This window comes from Cavia porcellus, unplaced genomic scaffold, assembly GCF_034190915.1.
Source record: "Cavia porcellus strain 051 isolate PalLab524CR breed Dunkin Hartley unplaced genomic scaffold, mCavPor4.1 scaffold_5, whole genome shotgun sequence".
NCBI lineage: Eukaryota > Metazoa > Chordata > Mammalia > Rodentia > Caviidae > Cavia > Cavia porcellus.
In genome coordinates this window covers 59,567,623-59,587,434 of record NW_026947488.1, presented here as the reverse complement: position 1 = coordinate 59,587,434, position 19,812 = coordinate 59,567,623, and the positions used below count along the sequence as shown (strand labels likewise).

Here is a 19,812-nt window from a genome sequence, read left to right as displayed (position 1 = left end):
ATGTTTTAAGATGGAGGATTCTACAAGTTTGATTTTCCTCCTAAGGTAAGTTAAAGGGCAAAGAGCCAAGTGCTCAAACTCAGGTTTGCAATCAGGAGGGGAAGGGAAGAAGAATCTCACAATCCTTCTCTCTTCCTCTTTCTGACTCTTATTGACTATAAGTCTACAGAGTTAACTAAGAGTAAAAAGTTACTCAGAGTAGCTGAGAGTATAAAAAAAACACAAACCTAAAACTAAGAAAAGAATTTTTACAATTCAACCTGGCTGATAATATCTAAAAGCACACTCAGATTTAACATAATTGTTTTATGTGTTATGTACATTTTCTTGTCTGTCTGCCAGTTAAGTTGTTTTTAATAATTGTGTAAACCTGTGGATGCTTCATTTTTTTTTTGTCTTTTTCGTTTTTATCAGTACCAGGATGCTTCATTTTAAAAATATGTTTTTGTTGTTGTTGTTTTGTTTTCTTGTCTTTTTGAAGCAGAGAGTTTCACTATACATTTCAGATTGGCCTCGAACTCGCAGCAATCCTCCTGCCTCAGCCTCCCAAGTGCTGGGATTACCTAAAAATACTTTTTGAATTCATATCAATTTCAATTTTTATTTTTGCCCTTTCAGACTTCTGACTCTTAGGGCCTTCCGTAGAACAAATAAGCATATAAACAAAAACTGGTTATATACAGTACATACTCAAGGATTATCAAATTCACATAAATATTAGAAAGTAAAACAAAACAAAATGAGACAAAAAACTGTAAGGCTCAAGTGTCATATAAAATTTCCACATAAACTTTGGTGATATAAAGGGTACATGATTTAGGTTAATACCTATGTTAACATTAAGATATAAGTCATCCTGCAAAAGTTCTGTGTAAATTTGCTTATAGATAAATGGATACTTGTGATATTGGCCCAAATGCTTTTTATTTGTATGGCATACTGGTGAAATAATTTAAATTGGGCGGTAAGGTAAGAGCAAAGATATCTGTAGCTGGTAACATAGCTTTACTCAGGTTGTTAGCCAACTAGGGTAATATTTAACTTAAAGATCAGTTTTATAAATGTAATGTCCATTGTTTTTATATACAATAAATTAAAATAGTTTTCCTTGATTAAAAATTATATATAGCATATTTGGATTGCATATCTTATATATTTTAAGATTATATCTATACATTTTAGGATTATATATTCTATATCTTTTTTTTTTTTTTTTTTTTTGTCTTTTTCGTTTTTTATCAGTACCAGGGATCGAACTCACGACTGCCTGCTTGCAAAGCCGGCGCTTATGCCGCTGAGCTAAATCCCTAAGATATAGAATATATAGGGCTGGGGATTTAGCTCAGCGGCATAAGCGCCTGCCTTGCAAGCAGGCAGTCATGAGTTCAATCCCTGGTACCGATAAAAACGAAAAAAGACAAAAAAAAAAAAAAAAAAAGAATGCTAACTGTACTATGCTTTGGTTCTCATGAGCAATTTAAAGTAATTGTTAAAATAAATAAATATATAGGACTAAAATAAATAAATATATAGGACTAATGTTTATAAATGTTCACAACATCTGGGTCATCAGTTGCTAAGCAGAAATTCATATATTGCCCTCTTAAAGTTTTTAAAAATATATTTTGGCCTATTAAATGTTTTTATGAATTATTAATACATATAAAAATTCAAAACTACATTTCTAAGTTTACTAAAAATTGAGTTTCTAACAATAATTCTATATTAAAATAATATTTGAAAAAACTTTTTCCCAAAAGTGGAGCGCACTGGGGGCCTGGGCAGCTCCCAAACCAAGCTGCTCCCTGTGACTGAAAGGGCAATGCCGAGCTGTTTGACTCAGCTTTGTCCACTGGGAAGTGACCTCCCCGGCTTCTCCCTGTCTTACTGGGCCACACCCCAACAGAGTTATTTAAAATTTATTACTATGGTATGCAATTAAGTTGGCCACAATTAAAAGATTAAAAAGTGTTCTATGTCTGAAACAAGATTTCACAAGACATTAAAATGCTGTTGGTTCATTTGTATAAAGTAAAGAAACAAAGGTTTCATGTTTCTTCAAGCTAATTTCTTGTGTTTTGGGTTTGGCTTTGGAGTACTTAAAAAATGGCCTTTAAGAATTAAAGTTTAAATGTTCACAAAATGTCTTCAATAATCAGTTTATAACTGGTTAAATGAACAACTTTGAATTTAAGTTATAACATGCCACATAAATGAGATTATAGATGTATATATATATCTAAAGACAGAATATGCTGTAAGTCTGAGCTTCAGCTGGTGTTTTAAAATTATAAAAAATTATAGTTAAGACTATGTAAGCATAATGCAAATCAAGTCATTAATATATGTTCTCTTTAATACATTATGCATTACGTCTGGCCCTTACCCCTACAAAGTGACTATAATTTTCCGACATCTCTTTTTTTTTTTTTTTTTTTTTTTGTCTTTTTCATTTTTATTGGTACCGGGGATTGAACTAATGACCGGGGATTGAACTAACGACCGCCTGCAAGGCAGGTGCCTATGCTGCTGAGCTAAATCCCCAGCCCCCTGACATCTCTTTAAATTTGACATTGCGATTTAAAACTTGATCTGCATCTACTGGCTTTCACTAAATGAATATTTTGTTATGACACAAGTCAGACACATTAGCACGGTGAATAGGGAGCCTATTCAATGGTCATTAATGCTGTTTCCTAAACTAACAGAATGTGTAAAAGTAGTTTTAAATTCTCCTTAGTGTAGTGCCACCGTGTATATCTGTTAAAAAGAATCTAACTTTCACCTTAAGAGTAAAAACTAAGTATCCGTGAAAGACTTCTAGATAGCTGTGATGCTAGTTATTGCTTGGTATATTAAATGCTTTTCCATTTTCCCAGTGTACAAACTCTCTACAATGTAAAATTTAGGAGACACCTTGTCATATCGGTGGCAAAATTGTTTGTGGTTTTCTTCAAGCTTATGTTTAATGTGACTGTTACATAATTGTGTTATGATAGTTAGATGTGCATAAGCAATATGCAAGCTGGGCAAGGTGGCTTGTGCTCATAATCCCAGGACTTAGAGTCTGAGGCAAGAGAATGTGAGTTCAAGGCCATCCTGGGCTATCCAGGCCAAGGCAAGACTGAACTACAAAGCAAGACCCTGTCTCAAAAAGGAGAAAAGCAGTCCAGACAATGTCATTCTAAACATTAAAGATTGAATGTTAGCTTTGTCTAAAGAATACCTATAAGCAAGTACATTCTGCTCAGGCACTTGCATTCAAAAAAGGCAAATTTAGATGAGAATTTGTACCATTAAATATATTTAATTGGATAAGGATATTAACTAAACTAAAATAGGAGTTTAAATGTATTTTAGAGACAATAAAAGGAGCCTAATGGTTCTGTTATAATAATGACATCATAATTGTATTAATGATATCACAACTGTTATCATAAAATACTGTCTGCTCTCATTATTTCTATTTTTGCTTATATAACCCTATCATTGTTATCCATTGCCATTCTGTAGGAATAGGACCTCTAAAGGACAACTTGGCAGCATGTTAAGATGACAGGCTATCACCTACAGCGCAGATAAAATAATAGTTAAAACTAAAACCTACTGCTCCCTCTTATAACCTTAACTATTACAGTCTTTTCTGAATATTGGGGAAAGAAATAAAAAGTAAAAAATAAACGAATATTGGGCACTTTGAAATATAAAGTATGACCAGAGAGAAGCTAGCTCCTTCACTAGTCATGGTCAGGATTTGTAGCAGGACTCTGCGTCACCCTTTACCTGTACTGTAGGTGATGGCCCAGCATCTTAACATACTGATGGAATTTATTTTCCACATGCTCAATATGCAAGGCTTGGAGACCAATGTTAAGGAAAACAATTGGGCTAAAAGGACAGCTCAGGCTGGGGATTTAGCTCAGCAGCATAAACGCCTGCCTTGCAAGCAGGCAGCCGTGAATTCGCTCCCTGGCACCGATAAAAAAGAAAAAGACAAAATAAAATAAAATAAAATAAAAGGACAGCCTGTATTTTGGCCCTTGCATGCCAAGCTCAGCCAGGATCGAGAGGGTGAGGGGCCACCTCTGAAATGGCCCTGCAACTCAGGACAATCGAGTTAATCAACCTCCTGATCAGGGGGATTATTGGACTCCAGAGGACAGGAATCAAACTAGTATACATTTTGCAAAAAGGGAAATTTCCCCCAGGCTTCCTAGGGAGGTTAAATGGCCAGCTATCACTATGACCCTCCTGGCAGGTGAAATTGCTAATGGGGAAAACCATAGGTACTAAGGAACTCCACATATGACCCCAGAAATAATCACTGACCTTGACCTCTCTATATAGAGATAAACTAGTTTTGATTAATACAAGTCTTACATTGACATGTTTTTAAACACTCAGAAATATGAATAGAGTTACAGATAGAGACAGAGACAGAGATAGACAGAAAGACAAAGAAACAGAGAGACCAAGATAGACAGATACAGAAATTATAATATTAAGTACAAAAGCTAGGCTAGATACAAAAAAAGGACTCCACACACTGCACCAGCCAGCCCTGGCAGTCTTTAGCTACATTTATAATTCATAGCCATAAAAAGTTTTGATTCTCAGTTCCATTAACTATTCCAAGAATGCATGTATACATTCTCTCTTATTACATTCCCATGATGTTATTTTAACGTACTTTTAAGTGCCTCTCGGGTAAAGAGTTACCTTCTTACATAGGTGTCCTATGCAATAGGCTACTAAGCTTGGCTATGTTGTGGGATAAAGTAACTTTCTGTTCTTTACTTTAGACTTTAGGGTGTTACCTAGAGCCGGTCATTGCAAAAAATCTTAGTGTGTACAAAACAAAACCCTATGTTAAAAAAAATTAATGACCCACTGATCACAAAAACACAGATATCTTTATTTAAGTGTGTTTGTTCCACCATTGTTGTAATTAAAAAATTCAATTCCGTTAACAAGCAGGAAAGAGTTTTCATGCTTTTCAACTCTACCTGTTATATTTGGGTAAATACCTCAAAATAAATACAGGTTAATATTAACTTTAATAGTAGTTTATGCCAAATCTTACTAATTTCTACCAGTTTTGGGAGTCACTGTTCATCAATATTCTATTTTTAATATCTAATTCCTGCTTATTATAAAATGAACATTGTAAAATGAGGCATAAGCATTGATTTGCTAATGTTCGTGTTCTTTTTTCTAGACTATTAAAATGTGATAGTTCATCAAACAACTTGAGGCATCTTCCTTTGCCTGCTTTGGATCAGTCACAGTGAGACTTTTGACCCTTGCCTAAGCAAATTCAGTGCCCCTCCGCACCCAGCAGTGTTAGAAGAAGGCCGACCCTCAGCCCTTTGGATTAAGACTAAAAGATCAGATGCAGGCGGGGTTGCCAAGTAGAATGGAAGAAATAAAAGACGAATAGAGAGCAGACAAGGAAATCATGACTAAAATGTCCTTTTAAGAGAATTGTGGGATCTAGTCAAAGCTATCCAAGGCGATTTCTATCAGCATTCCCTTGGTTAAATTTAGGTTCCTTTCTTTCCAAAATTCCTCAGGAATACTGAAAGTCTATACGTTGCCTCAGTTGAGAAAGTAAAGAGCAGAAACCTGATCATAAGATAAAGGAACAAGTTGAGAGAATCTAAAGAATGTTTAAATTATTCATCTTTAAAAACCTGGGCTCATACCTATAATATAGGTTAGCACACTTGTGTGTGGGGGGGTGTCACCTTTTCCTGGGATTCCAACCCTTTAAGAGAAGCATAAATGTTCCCAGATCTAGGAAATAAGGCATCTCTCTCTCTCTCTCTCTCTCTCTCTCTCTCTCTCTCTCTCTCTCTCTCTCTCTCTTTCCCTCTCAGACCTACATTCTATTTCTTTGAGCACGTATGCCTAGCAAAACCATCCTGGGCCTCTTACTGATAGTCCTGAAAATTCTTTCGCCAAAATGGCAGTCAGCAAATCTGCAGATCTATTCTACAGGTCCCTATCTTAGCTCTGGTGATCTCCTTTGACCTGTCCAGCCCAACTTTTTATGGAGTGAGCACGGGGAATTAAATCCAGAGTTTTATCAGTCTTTTAAAAAAATTTTTTTTTGAGATAGAATCTCACTAAATCATTCCATTGGCCAGTCTGGGCTTGAATCTGTGATCCTCCTGCCTCAACCTTATGGAGTGCTGGGATCATAGGCCCACACCACCACACGAGGCCAACTGTTATTTCTAAAAATCACTTTCTGGTCTTGTCTCATTCAGATGTCAAAAAAAAAAAATGTATCTTTTTTTTCTTCACTCAGTGTGGTATCATAAACATTTGTAATGTTGCTAAATAATCTTTATAATAGTCCCTCAGACATGATATTCTACCTTGTGGACGTGTCATGACTCACTCACCCATCACCAAACATTTAGGTGGTTCAGTGTCTCAGGATTAGAAATCCTCCCCATGCCTCATCTTCTCTCAGACAGGCTCCTTGCCAGGGCTCCCAGCTTCCCCAGGTCTGGGAGGTAACGTTGGTCATTAGGACCTGACTGGGCCTGCTTTCATATAACTTGAGAGTCCCTCGAGAGCTGCTAGAGCTGCTCGGAAAGTTCTTCCCTCTGCCTTCCGGATCCCGCCCTCTGCCAGACCTGGCATGGACTCCCCTTGCCACTGCCCCTAACCAGTCAAGCACAAAAGCAGAGGTGGTCAAAGGCTGGTTTGAAGGGATTCTTGCTGCTGCTGAAGGCCGCACTAGGTCCTGACATCTCAGGACAAAGGGTACACCCATGACCTCAGGGCTGGCCATTGAAATTCCAGCACTGGGCTGGGAGCCAGAGCCCTACAAAAGGTTCTGGGCACCGCTCAGTCCTCATTCCCTTGAGAAGCCTCTTCCGGAGAGTTCTGTTTCCTCACATCCCACCCCAGACCCCCAAGTTGAACCGTGAAAGCACAAGCACTCCTGGTAGGCAGGCTTAACTGCCTAAGGTGACTGGCTGAATATCACATTTTCAGGATGCTTCTCTGCTCTGTGTGTTTGCAAAGCTGATATTTGGGGAGGTTGGGCCGGGAATTGCTTCACGGTTGCCAGCCCCATGGGAAATGGTTCACATTCCCTTCATAGTTGGAGGACTGTGGAGCAACAGAGAGTGGACTGCTCGGAGGCCTCTGAGGACGGAGGAAGATGAGCCAGGGCCTAGGCATTTTCTCTCTTTGGACGGCTTCTGGGAGGGTCACGGTGTATGTTCTTTCCAAGCAGGCAGGGCGGAGAAGCCAGAGAATCTCTGGAGGGGCTCTTTGGAAGAGTCACCACACTGTTTATGCAAGCCCGGGCCTTAGAGTCCCAAGGTCATGTCACCCAGGGCTGCGCCCAGAGAAGCAGGTGTCCCAGTGCCAGGAGAAACACCTCTGCAGCTGCTCCAGAAGGAACAATGAGAGTGGCTTTCTCAAGCAGCGGGACTTCGGTCACTTCTGCTTTGTTTTTCATCCAGTAGAGTATGTGTCATTTTAAATCAAAATCAGCGGAGTTACTTCTGAGTACATATCCCAGAGCCCAAAGCCAAACCATTTTATCGACTGCCTCCCTAGTAACCTGGCTTCAGCAAGCTCTGTCAAAAAATCTTTACGTCAGCCTTCTCCGCAGCTTCATTCATGCCCTGCCAGACAGAGAGGGGGCTCTACCTTGACGGTGCACAGTTGCCTTTGGTCACACTGGCTGATAGCCAAAAGCCACTCCTATTAGAATTCCCTGAAATGAGGAATTGCATTCCTGAGACCACTCTGCACAGACAGCCACAAAGGGCCTATTGGAATTTACACAATACCAGGAAATGCTAGGGGAGAAAAATCCCTTTCCACCACCGCCTCTATGGCCAGCGCTTGGGGCTCCTGTCCAGCTGGTGTGTGTGTGTAGCTGTCCTCCTGGGATGCTCGTTCAAGGCCCTCTGGAGATGGCCACAGTAGGCCACAGGGCCCTGCCCACTGCGCCTTCAGAACCCCAGGAAGGCACCAGAAGAGAGGCACTGACAGCGGGGAGGAGAGGCAGCTTGGAGCTGACCCTGCCCGTGATCAGGCTGGGAAGGAATCCTGGGCAGCCGAGGCAGGTGGGCGAGTGGGATTAGGAGAGTTCAAGGCCTCTCCCAGGCCCAGAAAAAAGAGAATGAACCAAAGGGCTGATTCAGGGAAAGCACCTTTGCTGCCCGTTTCCTGTAATGCAGAAGTTCTCAGATCTGGGCGGATATCACCCCAGGTCAGCTATCAGTGGGAGAACTTTGGAATCCTGGTGTCCATGCTGTACGCCGGACTAATTTGTTCTTTGGATGGGGGACCCAGGGATCTGTAGTTTTTAAACTTCTTGAGTAATTACAATTTTCCACCAGGCTTGAGAAACAGTGCTTTGAAGAAATAATCTGATCCATCCTAGGCTCATCAAATGAAATGAGCAGGGCTTCTTCCAGGTGGCTCCTTCTCTCTGGAGCACCCCTCATTTTTTCAGAGTGTCTCCAAATCTCTGCCATCCTTCAGAACCCTCAACCTCTCCTGCTGGAGGCAGCCCACGGTGGCTGCCTGGCCACAGCAAACACTTTCCTCCAAGCTGTCCAGTCACTCAGAAACTGTGCTGCTCTCCACACACAGCCATCAGCTGACAGGTGTTTGCCTGTCATGTTGACCAACCTGCTCTTTCTGTCTCTTCTCTGCCTCTTTCTTTTCTGGAAGATGGGATAGATGTATGAGAGAGGGAGAGAGAAAGACAGAGAGAGATGGAAAGAGAGAGCCTGCCTTAAACTTGCTGTCTTCCTGCCTCAGACTCCCAGAGTGCTGGAACTACAGGTGTGTCTCCTATACCTGAATCCTTATGTTTTCTTTTAACTTGCTGACCTGCCTCACTCCCACCACCATACATTAAAAGCTCAGTGCTTTCTGACTGGCTTTCATCTTAGCACATTTTAACACTTTAAGCAGTCCTGATGAAACAATTAGAATAAGGTCTGCTACAAAGGAGTGGTTTTATTGGTGATCAGTGACCTTGGTCGTGGATGCATGGCAGGAATGGGTTTAGCAGTGTCCTGGCAGGAATGCTTCTTAGGCTGTCTCCTGGAAATATGTATGTGAGCCCTTAGCTCAACCCTCAGGTGGACCAGTATCTTGAACACCTTCAAAGACATGGTGGTTCCACAAGGTAGCGGGATGAAGGGTGTTTCCTATTAAAAGCACTTCAGACTTTGGCTGCCATCCCTTGAGTAATCTCGAGTATAGTGCACTGAACACATGTATTTATATCTACTTGCTTCCCTCTTCCAAAAAACTTGCTCTATCAGCTAGGCTCTGACGGCTGAGAGGAACGGGGTTTCCTGGGCAAAGAGACTAGGTAGAGTGGGACAGAAGGACGCAAGGCCCCCTGGTTCTCAGATACACGGTCCTGTGTGTAGACTGTAGGGAGGAAAAGAGGGGCGCACTTGGAAAGAGACTGAAAATGGCAGGAGACCAGTGAGGGCGCTACAGCAGAAGCTGGGAGGCAAGGCTGGGAGACCAGGGCTGCTGCCATCAAGTCCACTTCTGGCAGCCAAAGGAGACACATTACAGCCCTGTGCCTGGTGGGCAGGGGGGCCACTGTGGAAGGTGCTTTTACAACCTTGCCCAAGACGTATTTCTAAGAGGCCCCTGGCCTGCCTGGCCAATTACTCCAGCTCCATGCTAAACCTCTGACCGGAGTTCAGAATTATCGTCATCATCCAGAGGACCTCCCTCAGGTGCCTCTGCACACAGGTCAACGTTCTCACTTTATGTCTAAGGAAAAGAATATTTATAGGCATCACCAACTAGAGAATATACAAAAGAAAAAAAAATTTTTGGTAGTGTGCTAGGGATTGAGCTCAGGGCCTCACATACACTAGGAGAGTGGCAGTGGGGGGAGACTTAGATAACATGAAATATTTTTTATCAAAGGCTTTTGAGACAGTTTCTTGGGTTCTCCAGGAAGCTGATACTGAGATGCAGTTAGAAACGCGTGATGCCAGGGGAGGGGGAGTGTAAACACCTTGAATGGAAGAGAAGAGTAACACCTTGAATTGAAAGCAAGATTGGAGTCTTTGGACCCTGTTGACTTGAGGGTCTTTGCCGTTCTTTGGGAACTCAGAAATCTATTAGGGGGCTCCTGTGTTGCCTGAAAATGTGGAGATGGCTGAGCCTTTGTCCCACCATCTTGCTTAGTCACTGGCCAGGACCACCCCCAGAAGAGAATAAACTTGGTCCAGAAGCCAAGTGGAACTTGGAGGCACCGACAGCTGGAGGTTCCCAGCTGACCACAGCCTCACAATGCTGATCTTTTCTCAGGGGGATCCTTCTGTGGGATGCATGTTAGAGCAATGGATCTGGCGATGCGTCTTCAGGTCTGTGGTAGCATCCCTCCTCCTGGACTGCAGTCCCTGTCGGCCACACGTGGTGTGCTGAGCCTTATGACTGTCCCCATAAGGGACCCACTTCAAGCTTCCATCAGCTTCCTTTCCTTCCACTTCACTAGACAGAGGGTGCCTCCCCAGGCATCTGTTCTATCCTCTCTCTCCCTCCCCTTCCCAGCACTGATAGCTTTTCCCCTTGTCTGTCTCTCCATCATGCTCTGCCTAAAACCCAGCAGGAGCCATGCCAAAATCTAAATGGCTGTACACGAAGCGAAGATCTGCACATGAATCATCAAGGGTTAATCTTCCTAAGACACAAACAGCTCAATACGAGCCACAGACAAAACCAAGCAGAAGAATGACTGAAGAATACCAGTTTGGTTTGTAAAAAAGGAAGTACAAATGACCCTTAATAAAAAAGATACTCAACCTGGCTTGTAGAAAAAGAAAGTCAAGTTAAATCTGCACCAAGGTACAGATTGGCAAAGATCAAAAAGTTTGATTCCCTTCAGCAGTGATGGGCAGCAAGCATGCTCTTAGGCTGTTGACAGGACGTGAATCAGTAAAGCTGTGCAGAGGGCAATTTGACCACATTTCTTTAAGCTACAAATTCCTAGGACCTTCTAAAGATGAAAGAATGCAATGGCTCAGAGCACAGACTCGTTTGGTTTGAATTGCAACTCTGCAAGTCATTTAACCTCTCCTCCTTTGTTTTTTTCATCTGCAAAATGGGATGATAATCATTCCTGGCCCCAGAGATTACTATAAGGATTAAAACACATTAATTAACTATTTACAGCAGTTCCCAGCACTTAGTAAATACCATGCAAATGTTAACTATCATTATTATTAACTAACCCAGAAATTCTACAAGTAGGAATTTCTACAGATATTCTTGCACATAGGCTAAGAGTGTACAGTGTTATTTACTGCAGCATCACTGCAACTGAGAAGACTAGAGACAGTCTAAATAAATGGCCAAACACAGGCTAAATTAGTTATTGCTACACATGCAGCATATACTCTGAGGATGCAAAAGAAATAACAAAGAATCTGTAGTACTGATTCAATTTGCACAAAATGTTGCATAAGCGTGTATATCAGGAGAGTAGTAAAAATGTGGTCTACATTCCCTATCTACAAGAATGATAAAAAAAATTTCTGAAAAACAGAAATTTCCTTCAAAAAAAGTAAAAAGAACCAATAAAAATTTGGTAGCAAAACCTCAGCTGACAACAGCCATGATGCACGCCTGTGATCCCAGGCCTTGGGAGGATGGGGAAACAGGATCCCTATGAGTTTGAGGCCAGCCTGGGCTACATAGTGAGCTCAAGGCCAGCCTAAACTACACAGTAAGACCCTGTCTCAGAAAAAACAAAAATTAAAACCCTCAGGGTTTATTATAGCTTTATTTATACAACTTAGGGCAGAAATAATAGCATATTGGAGTCTGGGGATATAGCTCAGAGGCATAAACACCAGCCTGGCAAGACCAATGTCCTAAATTCGATTCCTAGCACCCCTCCAAATTAGCCCATTTTATTCCAGACTTTGCAAGTAGTGTGGAATGAACAACACACATGACTTTTCTATCCTCCGTGAAGTCCAAATTCCAAAATACACCTGCCCCTTAAGGGACCAGATAAGAGATTGTAGAAAACAAACAAATGAAATTGTTTTTCTTTTTGCCAGACACCTCTTGAAGCACATGCAAAGATTAGCACCAGCTGTCTCCAGTGAAAGAGAGCTGCGTGCCTCGAACAAAGGGGTCAAGGAGGAGAACTGGCACTGTATCTCAACCCAAGTATTTAAAGACGAGGTGGATATTTCACTTATTAAAAAGAAACGAATACCATTTAAGTGCTTGTTGGCTGCTGGGCCTTTCCAAAGCCTGAGCACCCCTTCACTAGCCTGGGCACAGCAGGCTACCTGGGAACGTGGTCCTGGGAAACAGGGCTGGAGTGTGGGGGCAGGCGGAATGGGAACCTCATGTCTGAGTCATTGTGCTGCCTGCAGCAGGGTGGCAAGGCCTCCTCCCCAGAAAAGTGGAGATAATGAGGGTGACTCAGGGGGGAGCACCCATGAGCCCACTGAGGAGCCAGATCTTCTATCAACTTCCTTCTGCATACCTTTCCCAGAAGGGGTGAAAGCTGTCCCTAGGCTGCATCGGGGTGAGGGCATCAGATCTCATCAGAGCCAAAGGACAGGTACTAACTGCCCAGCAAGTTCCCAGAGCAATAAACGGGCAAGACAGGCGGAAGGGAGAGCCCAGATGCCTGACATGAGGCCAAGATCTAAAGGCCAGCAGAAAGAGAACCGTGGGGAAACAGCAATCAGAGTGGGGAGGATGTAGATTTCAGCAGTGGGGGGACAAACTCGGGAACAAGCGCTCTCTCCTGCTCTCTCTCTCTCTCTTTCCCCCCTCCCTTCCTGTCTTCCCACATGATCTTGCTATGTTGCCCAAGCTGATATTAAATTCAAAACCATCCTGCCTCAGCTTCCTGAATAATGAAGATTATAGGCACACCCATCACACTGGGCTAGGAATTCACTTTTCAAACATGGTAAAACTGAAACATTTTTTAGGTACTGGATAGGCAATTGAATTGAGGAATTTGGAATTTTAGGGAGCTTTATCGCCAAGTGCATTCACTGGAAAAAGACAGCCTCTTTAATAAATGGTGCTGGAAACACTAACTCTCCACATGCTGAAGACTTAAGACTAGACCAACCTCCCTCGTTATGTACTAAACTAAAGTAAAAGTAGATCAAAGATCTAAATATTTCCTTTTCCTGTGAGTCAGCACCATTCGAAGATTATCGGAGAAGAGAGGAAAGCCCTCCCTGGGAATCGGCACCATGCGCAGGCCACTGTGGGAGAGGCAAATGCTAGCCCCTTTCTGGTGCAAGGGCTGGGAAATAAGAAGAGCCACAGCTATCCCTACCCCTGCCCAACCCACCCAACAACAAATGCTAGCAGGGCTGAGGAGAGAAAGGAGCCCCTGGAGGGCCCCACAGGGAGTGGGAGTACAACCACTATGGAAACCATTGTGGAGAGTCCTCAAAAAACTAAAATGAGGATCAGGGATATAGCTCAGTGGCAAAGTCTGCTTGGTAAATGTGAGGTCCTCAGTTTGATTTTCGGTACAAAAAAAAAAAAAAGCTAGAATCATCAGATATCTATATGCAAAAAACTAAAACTAGAGGTTTCATTCAATCCAATTATTTCCCTTATTTATATCTTCCTAAAAAGACTTAAAAGCATTATAGCACAGTGACATATGTGCACCCATGTTTATAGCAGCACAGTTTATAATAGCTAAAATCTTGGAAATGGTCCAAATGCCTAACAGCCAATGCATGGATAAAGAAGATGAGAGTTTCCTTCTGCCGTGCAGAAGGATAAACTTGAGGTAAAAAGCACTCCCAGGTAAATGAAAGCACCTTGAGGCCATACTCTTAAGTGAATTAAATCAGACACACACGTTCAAATATCACATGATTTCCCTAGAGGAGAAACTGAAAATATAAATAGTAGATATTGTGAAATGGGAAGAAAATTTTCAAACGAGGAGAACTAGAGGTTGGGAAGGAGGAACTGAAAAGGAAAAAGAACAGAAAGAAATGGAAACAAACTTTTGTAAATAAGGAGGGGAAGAACCCTTTCATACCCTTGGTCCTCTGATTCATAAATACAATTTCCATATCTGGTTATCTACCATCTTTGCTATTTTTTTGTTATGAGAATGTTAAAATTTTAATTTAGTCAACTATATTTTACCCTTTCCTTTGTAACTTTCGAGTTTCTGATATTTGCGAAGGCTTTCTTCATGGTCCAAGAAAGCTGCCAGAACTCTAGCCATCGTATCTACGTTGCAGTCAGCGGGAGGAAAAGTACTCCATCTTCCTTTGAAGGCACCTTTCCCAAAGTTTCCACATAATAATCCCTTGCATATGTCATTAGCATAACTTAATTACACAGCCAATACTTAGCTGCAATATTGCCACAGGCATCTTTGAGAAATGAAATCTTCATGTCCACATTTACACCCAAGAACAAACTGGCTACTTGGCATTTAACAGGGAAGCTGAGACCATACACTGCTAAGGGCCAGCTGGATCCTGGGGACCAGGCACACTGCTGGATACGGAAGGCATAGGAAGCTACAGAGGAACACTCAAAAGGCCCTCAGCTCTGTGGCATAAGCCGTCAAAGGCTTAGGGCAGCTTCCAGCTCCTTTCTCCTCAGTGTCCTCCCAGGGAATGGCAAGAGGCCTGTGGCTGGTGTGGGTAGCTGGGCCTGCTGGTAGGCACAGCTGATGGCTTCCGAACCGTGGGAAAGAGTAGCCAGCATTTCCAGGCAGATAGGGGTTTCAGAGAATTACTTATGATTCAGCCAGTCCAAGGGGCGTGTCCATGCTAGACAGAAAAACACAACATTGGAAATGCTTCCCAACCAGAGTCAGTGTCTCCCTTGCAGTCACTCACAAGCCTACCTGTCACTCGCTGAGGGCCCGGAGAGGGGCCAGGCATATCACCCCTCCAGTTCTGCTCTCCTGGAGGGCCGTGGGAGGGGAGAGACAGAGGGCTCTGCTTCAGGTGCCAGTGAGGGACCCAGCATGCTGACTTGTGGAGAAACTGGATCCTGGCGACAGGACAGGCCTGCATTTGAGGGTTACTGCATCCCAAACGGGTCCCTCAACCCCCTCAGCATCAGCCCTCTCCTGGACTAAGTGAGGAAGGCAGGGCTGGCCCTGCCCCTGTCTCCATGCCAAGCAGGCACTGATTTGGGGACATCCTTCAGGCTCAGGTCTGAACATCCATGATTTAGCAGATCAGTAGGTTCTGCTACAATGCTCTTTTTTATTTTTTCACACATCTTTAAGAATAATATTTGTATTATCCCAGTTAAAATCGTCATGAACACACATATGACTTTCGGACAAGCTAAGAGCATAAACTAAATCAGATAACAAGTAGTGATGGTCCTGTCTACATTAAAATTTTCTGGCCATGGACTACTTTTCATTTTAAAGTGTGCCATGTTAAAATATAACCCATCTTGAGGATGGAGCTTTTGGGTGCTTCCACTTCCCCCGTTTCCCCTCCCCAGCCCTGTAACACTCATGTATTCCAGGCTGGATGCCACTAACCTCTAGGAACTCTACATTGTTTCCAATCTTTCCAGTTTACTTATGTTTGTATCTTCAGCACCCAGCACCATCCGGGGTACTTGGTAGGCACTCCTTAAATATTTGTTGGTTGGGAGAATCAATGAATGAATGGGTGAGGGAAGGAAATACTACATTTTTTTTTTTTTTTGTCTTTTTCCTTTTTATCGGTACCAGGGATCGAACTCACGACTGCCTGCTTCCAAGGCAGGTGCTTATGCCGCTGAGCTAAATCCCCAGCCCCTGGAAATACTACATTGATGGTTTTATGGCCAAGTGTCTGTATGAATCTCTGAAGAGGCAGAGAGGGTCAGGAGAGAAGGGGACGCCACAGTGGAAAGGGAAGCAGCACACTGTGTGCGTAGCAGCCTGAGGAGTTGGGGTGTATGTGGTACAGTCCCAGATGTACTTCCAGGAGTCCCCCCTAGATCAGCTTGGGATGTCTCCGCCATTTCTCAGTGGAGTAATCACTACTACTCTGGCCTGGAGCTGGCCCAGACAGCTGGAACCAAAACGCTGCCACGTCCCCACATGGGGCTGGTGCAGGTTCCCTCAGAGGCATGCACGGCCAGCCCGAGACCTCCCCACACGGCTGAGTCAGGAGCCCTCTGGAGACTGGGCTCTGGCCTACTAGCCAGGCCACTTCTCCTGGGTGCCCAGACTCTGCATCCCAGTGCGTCCCAGTGTCTGCCTCCCCACAGCAATGGCAGTGGGATTTTCCCAGCCTCAACCAACACGTGGAATGTTAAAATAACAAACCCAGATTCCAAGAGAGGAAATGCTAAGAACATGAACTAAGTCAGGCGAGCAGAGGTGGGTGTTTATTTTCCATGAGCACCGGGTGCTCTGCCTCCCTCCCCCACCTGACTGCTAATGCTGGGGCAGGGGTCCAGATTCAGATGTCAGCATCACAGAGCTGAAGGAAACCTATCTTCCTGTGTCTGCAAAGGAACAATGCTGGGGAGGCCATTCCAAGGCCTGCTCTTTTCCTCTGCACACAAGAATTCAGGTCCCCATGCATTCCTGGAAGGGGCCCAACAAGGAATTTCTTGGTGTAAACACTTCTGCTCCATCCCTCAGTGACACCTGGGACACACAGAGGCCCTGTCAACTCTGTGTGCAGATCCACACTCACGGTGCCCTGGACGTATTCCGCGACCCTTCCAATGGCTCTAATCACAGTCTCTCTGCATGTCACCACCCCCAACCAAAGATGTAGGATGGGACAAAAAACCCCAAAGATTCTATGGCCAGACTTCCTCTGCCAGGCTCATCTGCAAGGAGGAAGGGAAGAAACTGCTCCCTCGAGAGGGAACAGGAGTCCCTAAGCCACGCACAGTGTGGAAAGACCAGGCAATGTTTACTGAACAGCTGGCCAGGAGTACACAAGGCGAGCACTGCAGGACATGGTCTCTCAGTGTCACAGGGCTCCCAGTCCTCACCACACAGCTTCAGCCACCACTGTGGCTCTGCGGAGCACAGGCTCCATAAACCAATCAACACATGAATCTATTGACATGGGCGCCCAAGCCTTTCTGTAACTCTGCAGGCCTTTGGGGTGTCCACCTCTGCTCCAAGCCTGCCCAGACCATTTCTCCTGCCACCACACATAGGGTTCCTCCTCTAGATCACTCTGGCCCTCTAGGTCCCTTCTTGGATCTCTGTCCCCACTCAAGTTATTCTCTGCGTTCCCTGATACACGAGTGCATTTCAGAGACTTTAGCCAAAATCAGAATGTCAGTCCCTTGAGGACAGCGATGACTTTACCTCTGGCCGGTAGAATTAAACCCAGGGAGCGCTAAATATTTGCGGAACGGATTTAATACATGGTCTTGTGTAGTCAGTCACTGGCTGGCTGGTCAGAGAGCTCTGATCCCAAATTGGATCAACCGCTCTCTCTCTTCCTCTCCCAGCCTCTGCAATCCACGAAATGCCCCCAAAGATATGCAAATCTTGGGACCGAACCCTTGCACCCTTGAGGCTGGCGACCAAGAAGGGCAAATGTCATGTCCCCTTCCAGCTACTGGCCAGCTTCCTCAGAGCCTGGCCGCGCTGGCTTTCTCCTTTCCCAGTCCACAGCCTGCCTGGCCCGACGCCCTCGGGGCCCCGACCCCATCGGGACGCACGGCGCCCTCCGAGCCGCTGCCCGGCGTTCTCCAGGCGAGGAGAGCGACGTTGTGCGTTCCGGGCGCGCAGTGAACACCCTGTTCACATTCCTGCGCCGGCCGGAATGCAGCCCGGACGAGCCAAAGGCCGCATTCCTCGGCCATTCCCGGCCCTCCCCGGCCCAGCCCGGCTGCGGGTCGCGAGCCTCGCGGGCGCCCCCTGGCGGCGAGGGCGGCGAGGCACCGCGCCTCGGGCCCCGCAGCCAGCGCAAGCGCTCAGGGCCAGCCCCGCCTGCTGTTTGGATCCTAGGTCCACTTCCCTCCTCCTGGGGCCAGGAAGCCTCCAACTTCTGGGCACGGTTGTTCCCATCTCTTCAACTCCAGTCCTCTGTCGATTTTAGTTTTGGGGATTTGCTTCCAATCAAATCAGGGAAAACACTGAATGGCTCCCCAGGGTCCTGATGACAAAATGCTCATTCCAAGGTGGCTTCCTTTCCAGGCTTCCTGTCCTGTACTCTGAGCGGCCTTGCCCTTTTCTACCGCCTTCTCCCGGGCCAGGCTGAATCGCCACCCTTGTGTGTCACTTCCTGCCGACGCCTGCAGAGCCGGAGACCCAAATGAGTGAGCTCACGTCTCACCCTGGCCCAGGCACCTGTTGCCGGCAGAGCTACTTTTCCCAGGGCTCCACTGAGGGGGCTTAGAGGCGCGATGGGATGCGATGAGATGAGTTCCCAGCCTCTGTGGCCTGGGTTCGCAGGGGTACACGGGCCTTGGCGGGACAGAGCACTGTTGCCCCGGAAAGACTGCTACAAATGAGTGAGAGCTGAGGTTCTAGGAAAACCCAGAGCCACTGGGCTCAGGCTTTCCACAGTGGTCAGAAATCCACAAGCATCACCCCCCCCCCACCACCACACACACACACACACACACACACACACACACACACACACACACAAACCGAAGATTATGGTTACCTAAAACCAGGACTAGGCAGTGCCTCTGATGCCATTGCCATCCTGTGGGGATTTGGGTGACTGAGGAGTGTCTGATTTACCTGTTCTGGGCTGGAGAGAACTTGCCCACATTCCTGGTCAGCATGAGAGTTGGACAGTGCCAGCAAAGCATAGGTTGCCACACATGTTTCCCAGCTTGTTGACATGCATCTCTCTCTCTGCCTGATACTATTTGCAGAGGGAAATTTGCAGGGTATCAGCCACAGGTCTGTTGAGGATGTGGCTGTAGATCAGTGACACTTGGAACCCAGCGGAACCCAGCAATAAAGAAAGCATGCCTGGAACTTGCATTGCTCACCACCCAGAAGGGCTGTTGCCAGGAAAGGTGGGAACACAGAAGCCAAACTCTCATTGGCCAATACCCTGGCCTCTAGAAAGGATGAGGAGTTAGGAGAGCTAGACTTCATGGCTGGCTTACCTAGCTTGCTTGGTTTCTTGGCCTCCAGGAGCAGGAAAATAAGATGGCCTCTTCCTAGCTAGCCTAGGCGTTGCCTATAAAGTCTGGATGTAGGTCCAGAGTGACAAGTAACCATGCAGGCCTACTTTGAGGCTGCAGCCTTTGCTAAGGTCTGCTTCTTCCCCATAACCCAAAAGGAAAATTCTCATGTTTCACAGCAGCTCAGCAGTTCACAAATCCCACGCCAAGGCTGTCTCTGTAGGGCGTGAGGCGTTTGAGGTGATAGTGGCCAAGTCAGCCCAGGGAGGCCCCATGATTTCATTTTGAAATATTTATCAAACCCAGGTTCTACTCCTCCCAAGAGATTCAATGTCCTCTGCCATTTTAATGCAATGTGACAAGTCCCGAGATAAAGGAAGTCCAGAAATGGTAGGGATTCTGAGAGAGATGCCAGACCAGAGCAGGACAGAGCAAGGGCAGGCCAGGACTCTGCAAGGGGTTGCTTTCTGTCTTCCCTGCACTCTGGAGTCCTCTCTAGTGTAAGAACCTCCATGTACTTCCTGTTCCTTATGTTCTAGAGTCACTGTCTGAAGATACCTGGGATAAGTAATTCCCACCGGGTCCAGGCAAAGAGCTAGTTTCAGGTAAGAATAAGTACAGAGAATTCAGCCTGTTCTCCTTGGCGTTACGTCAAGCCTCACTGGTGCGCATGGGGTCCTCTCGCTCACCACA

At 45.1% G+C, this 19,812-nt stretch overlaps 1 long non-coding RNA gene across 1 annotated transcript in view; it reads right to left on the bottom strand.

The window, feature by feature from the left end:
• LOC106029092 (uncharacterized) overlaps window positions 1–18,928 on the bottom strand; it is a 50,902-nt gene extending 31,974 nt beyond the window's left edge. The window contains exon 1 of the long non-coding RNA XR_002788190.2: window positions 18,725–18,928. This is a non-coding gene — a long non-coding RNA (uncharacterized LOC106029092). The remainder of the gene's footprint in view (window positions 1–18,724) is intronic.
• Window positions 18,929–19,812: the final 884 nt, after the last annotated feature.